This window comes from Ammospiza nelsoni, chromosome 4 (assembly GCF_027579445.1).
Source record: "Ammospiza nelsoni isolate bAmmNel1 chromosome 4, bAmmNel1.pri, whole genome shotgun sequence".
Taxonomy (NCBI): Eukaryota; Metazoa; Chordata; class Aves; order Passeriformes; family Passerellidae; genus Ammospiza; species Ammospiza nelsoni.
The window spans coordinates 71,458,007-71,467,303 of NC_080636.1; the positions used below are offsets into that span (position 1 = coordinate 71,458,007).

At 39.1% G+C, this 9,297-nt stretch overlaps 1 long non-coding RNA gene across 1 annotated transcript; it reads left to right on the forward strand.

The window, feature by feature from the left end:
- Positions 1–1,927: 1,927 nt before the first annotated feature.
- Positions 1,928–6,910, forward strand: LOC132072632 (uncharacterized). Its single transcript, XR_009418359.1, has 3 exons — positions 1,928–2,011; positions 4,461–4,604; positions 6,202–6,910. It is a non-coding gene; the product is annotated as an uncharacterized LOC132072632 (long non-coding RNA).
- Positions 6,911–9,297: the final 2,387 nt, after the last annotated feature.

Consider the following 9,297-nt stretch of genomic DNA (forward strand, 5'->3'; position numbering starts at 1 on the left):
GACATTTGATATGCCAGATACAGAAACTGATATGACTGGAAGCAGCCTCAGGGAAAAAAAGTGTAGCTGGATCAGTTTCCCAGAGCAGGGGTAACACAGCTGAAGAAAAAGTAATCTGTGGCCAGGGAGGGTGTGGTGCAGAGCAAAACGATCCCATTTTGGCAGCTGCAGCCTTCACTGATGTTATCATTCTTTATCTCTCCAGGTTCGGCTATCTTTGCGCGGGGACTGGCTGACTCACTGATCTGTGGAAATAGCCAGCCCAGCACTTGACTGCTCCTGCCACCTCGTGCCGCCTCCTGCCCTGTCCCCAGGCCCAGGCAGGCGGTGCAGCCAGGTGTGCGCAGGAGTGCAGGGTCCTGCCCGTGAGGCAGTCTGCTTGCTCCCCAGTCTTGTACAGTGCTGGGTCCGATGATGCCGTACTCACACTGCAGCCAAGCTGTTTGTTACAATAGCTTTTTCTGGAAATGATGTGACGCTGCAAGTGGATCTTCAGAGAAGAATAAGAAGGGGAGAAACTGGTACTGGATTAAACATGAGGTTTACTTTCTCCCTTTAGACATTAGATGCAAATGCAGGTGATATACACTAATATTAGTCTAGGTACTTTCCTTGTATTTCATCTGTGCTCTTTCTTGTCTTTTACTTAAGCTGCCTGTGTGTGACAACATTTGTGCTCTCTGTATGTATTTAGCAAGTGAGCCCAGTGAATTTTTGATTTCATCTCTGGTGTTTTCTCCTCGGCATAAACTGAAGTTATGTTTTTAGTGCAAAGGCAAAAGGTTCATCTTGCTTTCAGCAGAGAGGAACTCCTGATTGCAGTTACATAAAAATCCAAAGGGGGTGAGTAAATAGTTCATAAAAGTGACTCTCAACTCATTAAAGTAAGATAAAATTCCAACATAGATTGTGTAATGAAAATAATGCTAAATTTAATAAACTCCCTTAACTCACTCCCAAAAAAATCCCCCAAACACTCCACCACAAAAAAAAAAAAAAAAAAAAAAACAAAACCAAAAAACCCAACAAAAACCCCCAAAAGACCAAACAAATAAAAACTAAACAAAAATTTAGTTCTCAGTTTTAGGTCGCTGATTTCAAATTGGTTAACTTCAGTTTGCTTTCTCAGAAGTTAAGAGCTAAACTGTGGTATCCAACAAGGTAGAGGAATTAAGTCAATCATAATGTTTAATATCACATCAAAACTGCAAGACTTTGTCAGTAAAGTGTTATAAGAAAATGCAAGGATGTATAGTCTAAGGAAATGGGTGTCTGTGAAGAACATGAGACTATCTTTGATGAAAACCCTCAAATGTGAAAGAGAGTGGACACTGCCATTCAAACTCATTCACTACTCTATGACAGACTTTGTAAAATTCTTGGTACTGCAAGAAGTTAACTCAGGTGAAATTACATTTATTGCCAAACTGGGCACATTAACCTAATATGTCGGTGCTATTTATCTTACAGAATAGTTTACAGAGAGGGCCCACTTAGGGTCTGCAGCTTGATTTTGACCATAACTTAGGGGCAGAGTTAACCAATAATGTTGTGCTTGCACCTGGCAACTGGGTTGACAGGGTCCTTGTGGTACCTGGCTGAAAATGAATATTTCTTGGGATAATTTTAAAAGCAGTGCTCCTCCTGAGATCATACCTTTTTGTGTGGTTGTGGGTGTGCTGTAGAAGGTATTATTACCTGCTGACACTTGTGACAGCAGGTAGAATACTGTTGAAATAGTTCTTGGTGCCCACAGAGAACTCCAGCAACAGCAGCCACCTGTGCACCTGCAACTCCCAGGTTGAGGATCTGTGTTTTCTTTCGTTGGTTCTAAAAAGATTCAGCTGAAGGATGTTCTTGCAGTCATGAAAGAGAGAGGTAGATGATGACTAGACTTAACATAGTGGCTATTTAAACTAGGAGAGATGAAGAAGCATTTAACACTTTTGACCTGGGTTTGTCTGCAGTTTAAATTTATTCTCCTTCTCTAAGGCCTTTGAGCTTTCAGAAGGTAAAGTAACAATCCCTTTTTTTGGTCTCTGTGTATGTACATATGGGTGTGTGAGTTCTGAGTTTGATCTTAATTAACGCATCTCTTCTAATGCTGCAGGTAATTCCATTCAGCCTTAAGATGCTTGGGATTTCTCTCTTTATAGATGTATGTCTGTTCTAGGCAGAATGAATATTTTTTACTGCAACACAGATGAACCCAACACACAAAGTAACTTTTAAGACCAGTTAATCTAGTGTTAGCAATTCTTCCTGGAAAATGAAGCTTAGTAGTGTTTGTAGAATAAACACAGAGCTAGAATTCAGGTCTGAAAATAATTTTATTTGGAAAGAGTTCCGGCTCATTGTTTTTCTATTGGTTTGGATTATCGCGAGGTGGGGGAGAGTGGGAGAGGATGACTTTAAATTTGAAGCACCCGTTGCAGGAATGTGATGCTGATTTAGAGAGCCGGTTTATTTCTGTTTCGGTTTCTCCGAGACGTTTGGAGTTTTCCTCCCTCCCTGCGGCGCTCCCAGCCGCGGTGCGCGGGCGCCGCGCAGCGGTGACTGGCGGGAACTGCAGAGCAGCTCCTCCCCCGGGCCGGGGAACGCGCGGGAAGTTCGCAGCCAGAGGACGCTGCAATCCAAGGGGAGTTTAAGGATATGTGTCTAAACAGGGCGTTGTTCTGTAGATTACCACTTCTGCAATCTAAACATCACCTCTTTCTGTAAGCCTTCAAACGTAAGATCTGTAGGTAAGTTACATGTTAAGAGGCTTACAGCTGCCAACAGCTCCACATAACATGGAGCATATGGTGCACTGGTTAGTACCTTCCCTAATTATTTTTGCACTTAATAAAAAAAAAAAAACAACCAAAAAAACCCCCAAAAACCACAAAAAACAAAACCCCAAACCAGGACCTCTTACCATTTTGAACTATCTGGGTAATATAATGTTGCAGGCTCACAGGCTTGCATCCTGCACAGAGTTGCTTTCCTTCTATGTCCTCTGCAGTTTTAGAGCAAAATACTGATATAACTAAACTCCAAATAGTGAGCCAGGGAGATTAGATGAATAAGTGTTAACATCAATTTTTATCAAGTAATGTCTGTGTCTGCTCTCCATTCAGACTGTTGAACTAAGTCCCTGTTTTCTTTGATATAAGGTTAGGGGGCTTTTAGATACCTACATTCAGGATCTCTGTCTGAAAGGGCTCTCACTCTTGGAGCTAAGTTCAGCTGTGCCTGCATCAGTATTTATTGGAGCTGCCACAGGGAATTCCATCTGGTCTATGAAAGGTGTCTGGCATTGCAGTGAGCATGTGTATACTATACGTGGACACGAGCTAGGGGCAACTAAACTGAGTCCTAAAATTTTTTCCACCCAAAATAGCTACTGCAAATACCATCTGTTCTGTGACATGAACCTGTTTCTTTCTTTTTCTAATATTTTCTTAAAGCCATCATATCAGCCAAGAAATATTTGCTTACTGATTCTTTGTTATGTCTGATATTCTAAATCAAGCTTTGATTTTAGCCTCCCAAAATACTGAATGCTACAGTAGCTATGCTTTGTTGTATAATATTGCCACACTACAAGTTCCATTGTTTCCACAAGCTTTACTGCTTAAATGTGTCCAAAGTGACCTAGAAACTTGTGATAACTGAGCTGTATAACTGATTTGAACAGGCCAGGCGTTGCTGTGTTGGAAGGAATGACTGCAAGGATCCTGTTTCTGCAGAGAGAGACTGAGTTGACTGCATATATAGACTATCAATATAGGGATATATTACCTTGAGTTATGCAAACATAATGTTCTGTTGAAAGATGTATTTACAGAGAAAATGGTGTAAGTATCCTTACACTGCCATGAATCAGCATTGAGTGCAAGTGATTTAACTTAAATTTCCCTTTTGGAAAAGGGTCTCTGGTGTGAAACAGCTACATGTTTGTTACCTAGTATTTATTGTGTGGCAGCACTCAGGAGATCCAACTCAGAATGGACTCTTTTGTAGCTTGAATGGTTATAAAAATATATATGTAAAAAGACAATGCCTGGCTGAAAAGGAATCTAATATTAAGGTCTGGATTTAATCAAAAGTCACTGGTCAGAAGCATGGATGCATCTGAGTAGAAGGGAGTTTGATGTTCAAGGGCTGAACTGATGGCAGTGTGCCAGTGCATACTAGTGGTTTTTTTTAGATCAATCTGCTGCTATTCCCACCTACTGTACTTTGATTTTCATCCTGGAGCAGTCTCAAAGTGAGTGAAATGGATTCCTTTTGGGTGAAATACTGACAGAAGTGCTCCAGGAACCATTCAATGTACTCCAGACATAGATGGGTGCTCTGTTAATGAGGAAAAGTCTGAAATGAATAAACAGACAAAGTCTAACCGTGTCTGGTGTGGATGTCAGGTCCACAAGACCAAGCAGTTTTCATTAAAAAAATTTCCTCCTATTTTTCCACAGTGTCTCCTGGTAGTCTGCAGTGTCATGCTGCCACATGCTGTCATGCTTCATTGGTAAGTTGTGACTTCAAAAAAGGTTGTCTTGGCTGATAGAGAATTAAAGCAGTGCTTGGCAAGATGTGAACTTACATGAAACTAGTTTTGGGTAAGTAGCCTGAAACTTGAAGTTAGAGTGAAGAAGCAGGGAGGTAGAGTGAGTGGGAGAGGGGACCCCTTTCAAATACTCTTTTCTAATTCACCTAAGCCTCCCTGTCCCAAATGAAAGCATTGTCATGGATTCAAAGTAGTGTATACAAGTGGACAGAACTTCTCCCTCAGGAACCCATGTCAGATAAAAGATATTTAAAGATAATTAAAATAGAGCCTACAAGAAAAGGAAAGATGTCTTTATCCTAAGCTAGAGCAATTTATTTTCAAGTACATGTCTTCAGTTAATCACCTTCTGCTCTTTCCACAAACAAATTAGACATTGATTTTTGGGAGAAAGATCTTGTGTATATGTTCCTCATTAAATTACTGATGTTTCAATCATAAATATTTTTTTACCGGACTCAAGCAAATTGATTTGCACATGAATGATGATCCGTGACACAATAACAATGTATTAATAGTATCTTCTATGTAACTAGCAGTGATATTATTAGTGTAATAGGATATTGTAGTTAGGACTGAAGGCATACATCTACTATGAGTTTACTTATCATATGAAAAAGGAACATCTGAGAGATCTTACACTCCTTTTATTAAAGTTTAATCTTGTATCAAAAATGACTAATATTACACAAGTCTTTGTAGTCTTGCATTGTAAGTTTTCTGCTCATGAGACAATTAGAGAAAGGAAGATGACTATTTTTTTTTTCCTCTTGGTTAATAGTCTTTAATGACATAAAATAACAGTGTTAAAGGCACTTGTCTCTACAGTGTGGTAAAGTTTTCTGCACTGTTTCAGTGTAGTCTATAATACTTCCTCAGGTGCCTAAAATGGAGGACCACCATGCTGCAATTCTAGAAGAACAAGAACTAAAGCTTACAAGAGTGGTTGCTGTTGGAATCTGTTATAATAGAGAAAATGAGATCAGGTGTTAGATATCTGTATTTGCTATGAAATCTAGCTCTCAGACCTTAGAGATGATGCAGCAGCAGTACTTGGTTGGTATGTGGGCAGGCAGGTGAATGATTCTTCACTGTACCCAAATGTTGCTGCCACTCTGTGGTCTCTGGACCTACCTGAAACACACAGAGTCATTCTCAAACTTTTGGTGCTTCCTAAATCAGGGGAGATCAGCCATGTGCATTTGGGTTCTCCCACTGAATATGAAAATACGGTAATGGTAGGGACTGTTCCCTGTGTGTGTCACCAGTAAGGCTGGAGTGTGGAGCAGTCTGTACTTTACAGACATGTCCATAAGAAATTCTTTTAAGTATCCAGTAGCATCACCTCAAGACTCGTTCATCTGTGATTCTTGTGGAACCATCAAGTTCCACAATTCCCCTCCTCTTCAGTATCTTTAGTGCTGAAGTGAAGGATGTCTCACCACTACCAGTTGTTGAGAGCTAAATTCACCCGCTAGCAACATTAACAACTCCAGAAACTCCATAGATCAGCTGCATTGAGTGTTTAATTTAGATAAAATGAACTATTTTCTGTGCTGACAATGGTGCATTCAAGTTAATTATTTCAGATACATACTAATTAATTTTGTATTTTCATATAGATTTTTCTTTCTCTTTATTTCCAGTAGCTCCCTCCCCTACATGGAAAGGTTTCTCTAGCCTCACCAGAGAAAGCTGATCTCCACTGACTGAGCACTGAGTGATACTGGAACATGAAAGGAACAAACATGCAAACTCCAAAGATGGGAAAATGTGGCAACAAGAACTTCTATTTTGTTGAGAATCACTCAAATCTCACCAGATTTCACCAGAAGGATGAGCTGTAAATAGTTGCAGACAATTTTTTTCCTGTTACAGGGCATGACTTTTACAGGGAACATGAGCCCTAAAGAAAATAGGTGGTTGTAAGGAGTTAACAAAAGGCCCCTGGGAAGTTCAGAACTACACTAGCTACCTACAAATCTGACAAGAAAACTTGGCATTGGAAAATCTAATTGAGAGAACAGAATTATATTAGCCACTAGATAATTATGACTTTGCAAAAATTCTTCAGACTTTCACAAAAGCCAAAAATACAGGTTAAATTGAACAATACACCTCATGTTTTCTGCTAAAGGAAAAAAAAATGTTACCAGCAACATGGGATACAGATAATCTTTTTTCTTGCACTGAAGAGAAAAAAGACCAGAAATAAGTTACTTGTTGTGATATTGTGTTTATTTCCTTGTGATAAACTCACCAGATACTCTTACAACTAAATAAGTCATCATGCTTAGTAAATTTTTTTTGCTGTATATTTCCTATTTTCCAGATGCTGCAGCCTTTGACAATAGGACAAATTTTGCTGAAAATAAAAGCAGTAAATTGGTGGAAAAGTGAAGGCTTAGACATGAAGTTGCTAGAGCCAGTCATTTCCAGTACAACAGCGTGTCCTGGTTCCAGCTAGGGTAGAGTTAATTTCTTCTCAGTAGCTGTTACAGTGCTGTGTTTTGGATTCACAATGAGAATGGTGTTGATAACACACTGGTGTTTTGGTTTTTTGCTAAGTCCAGTTTATTCTAAGTCAAGGACATTTTTTCCCTGTCTCATGCCCTGAATGCAAAAAAACAAACAGGGTGGGAGCATATCTGGAACTCGAACTGACCAAAGGAATATCCCACATCATAACGTCATGTATGGTATGTAAACAGGAGGGAGTTACCTGAAAGTGGGGATAGGGTTTGGCTTCAGGAAGGGATGTCTGACATTGATCAGCAGATGCTGAACAATTGTATTGTGCATCAGTTGGTGTTTTTCCCCCCTTTTCATTATCATTGTTATTATTACTTAGTCTTACTATTGTATTCTTCATTATTTTCAATTATTAATCTATTCCTATCTCAACATACAAGTTTTACTTCTCTTCTCCTCCTGATTCCACTGGGATGAGGGGGGAAGAAAGGAGGGGTTGAGTGAGTGGCTGTGTGGTGTTTCATCTCCAGCTGGGCTTAAAACCATGACACACACTATTGGGAAATGATATCAGAATAATTAAGGTCGTGCTAGCTAGAAGAAACAAGAAAATCACTCTGATCCACATTTAATATTGGTAAATTGCAGAGTAATGTTAATGAAGCATAAGTTATGTACTAATAATTTGGTTGCTGCTTAGAAAGTTGTCTGTTGGGACATGGAGGCATACGAACACCCAGATAAGGAAATCATCCCCAAACACCCCTACCTAACAAAGCTTGTCTTGATTTAGTGTGCAGGGAGTTCTCCCTATTTCATGAAAATAATGATGGGAATGAATCTACACTGTGCAATGAAGCACTGTGCAATTACCAGGACAGTTGTAGAGAAGCAACTTCCTATAATTATGAAAGCTTTCATCCCCTAGAAATATGCAGTGCATTTACTGACCCTCACAGAAAGAGGTTAAGAATAAAAGGTTACGAGTGTTCTGTTTATCCGAGAAAGAAACAATTACTGTTCCTTCTTCCTGTTACTTCTAATGCTGTCTTGGAATAGCTGCATATATCCATCCATTTGTATATTCTTCTGTATATGGACATACAATTATTTCAACCTTATTCATATATTTGACTCTCCCTTTCTAGTGCATATTTTTAAAGGAATTTATAGTGGTACTGAAATGTAAGAGAGCATGATAAAGAAAAACCCCCAAATGTTGCCTGCAATAGGTCTGTGTCTGGTACGAAATAACTTTCTCTACAGTTGGAAAAGATGACTTTCTGTATGAACAGTTTTGGGGCAGTGCCACAGCTGTAATTAGAAGGTATTTTATTCTTAGCTGAGTGCCGCAATTTCTAAAAATGTATTGGCGAAAGATCAATAGACCCACTGTGCAATTTCAAAGAGAGGTTCTTTTTAAAATGCATTTTGGAGGAGACACTGAAATAAATATTTGCAATGCAGTTTGATAATTCTAAGATCACTGTGTTGCTCAACAAAATGTTCGGTTGTGTAAGGGTTCTGTAACAGAGAACTTGCTTGTGTGCTATTGAAGGTGGTTTATAGAGCAAACAATAGCTAGTGTCAGTGTACAGTACTGCACACTAAATCAGTGAGGGGTGTCTTTGACTTCAGGTTTGCTCAGGTTCACAAAAGTTTGTTCACTTCAGTCTCAGCAGTCAGATGTGTGATGTTAGCCTGCTGGTGAATGTATTCTCATTTCTTTATTCTAAGACCTGTAGGTGACTTGATGGATAGAGGATGTAATTGATTAAAATAGAGGATGTAATTGATTAAAATAACTGCTTCTTGGTTTTTTCCTTCCTTTTTTCTTTCTTTTTTTTTTCCTGTCATGCATTGTAGGTGTAAATGACTGAGCTGATGTCCTCATTGAAAAACTTTAAACAATTTCAGTCTGGTTTTTGAGGAAATACAGTTGGTTCCACATAGTACATCCTGTTCCTTTATCTAATATTCTGTTAAAATGGAAAAGCACACTATTACTGATGAAAATAGTTGTTTGGTACTGAAAACTTGCAGCACTTTTTAACAGTATAAAGTTAAACCTCAGTTTCCTTGGGCAGTATCAAATTTCGTACTGATGCCCCTAAAAGTCCTCCCTTCTTAAAATGTGGTAGTGTGAAATGTGGGAAAACCCCTAAACCTTGCAAGATATAAGAGATGCAATTTGGAAAGCAAAGCTCCATACTTTTTGCCTAGGAAATGCATGGAGAAAATATTCCTAATCCCACCTCAAAGACGTTTAAAAA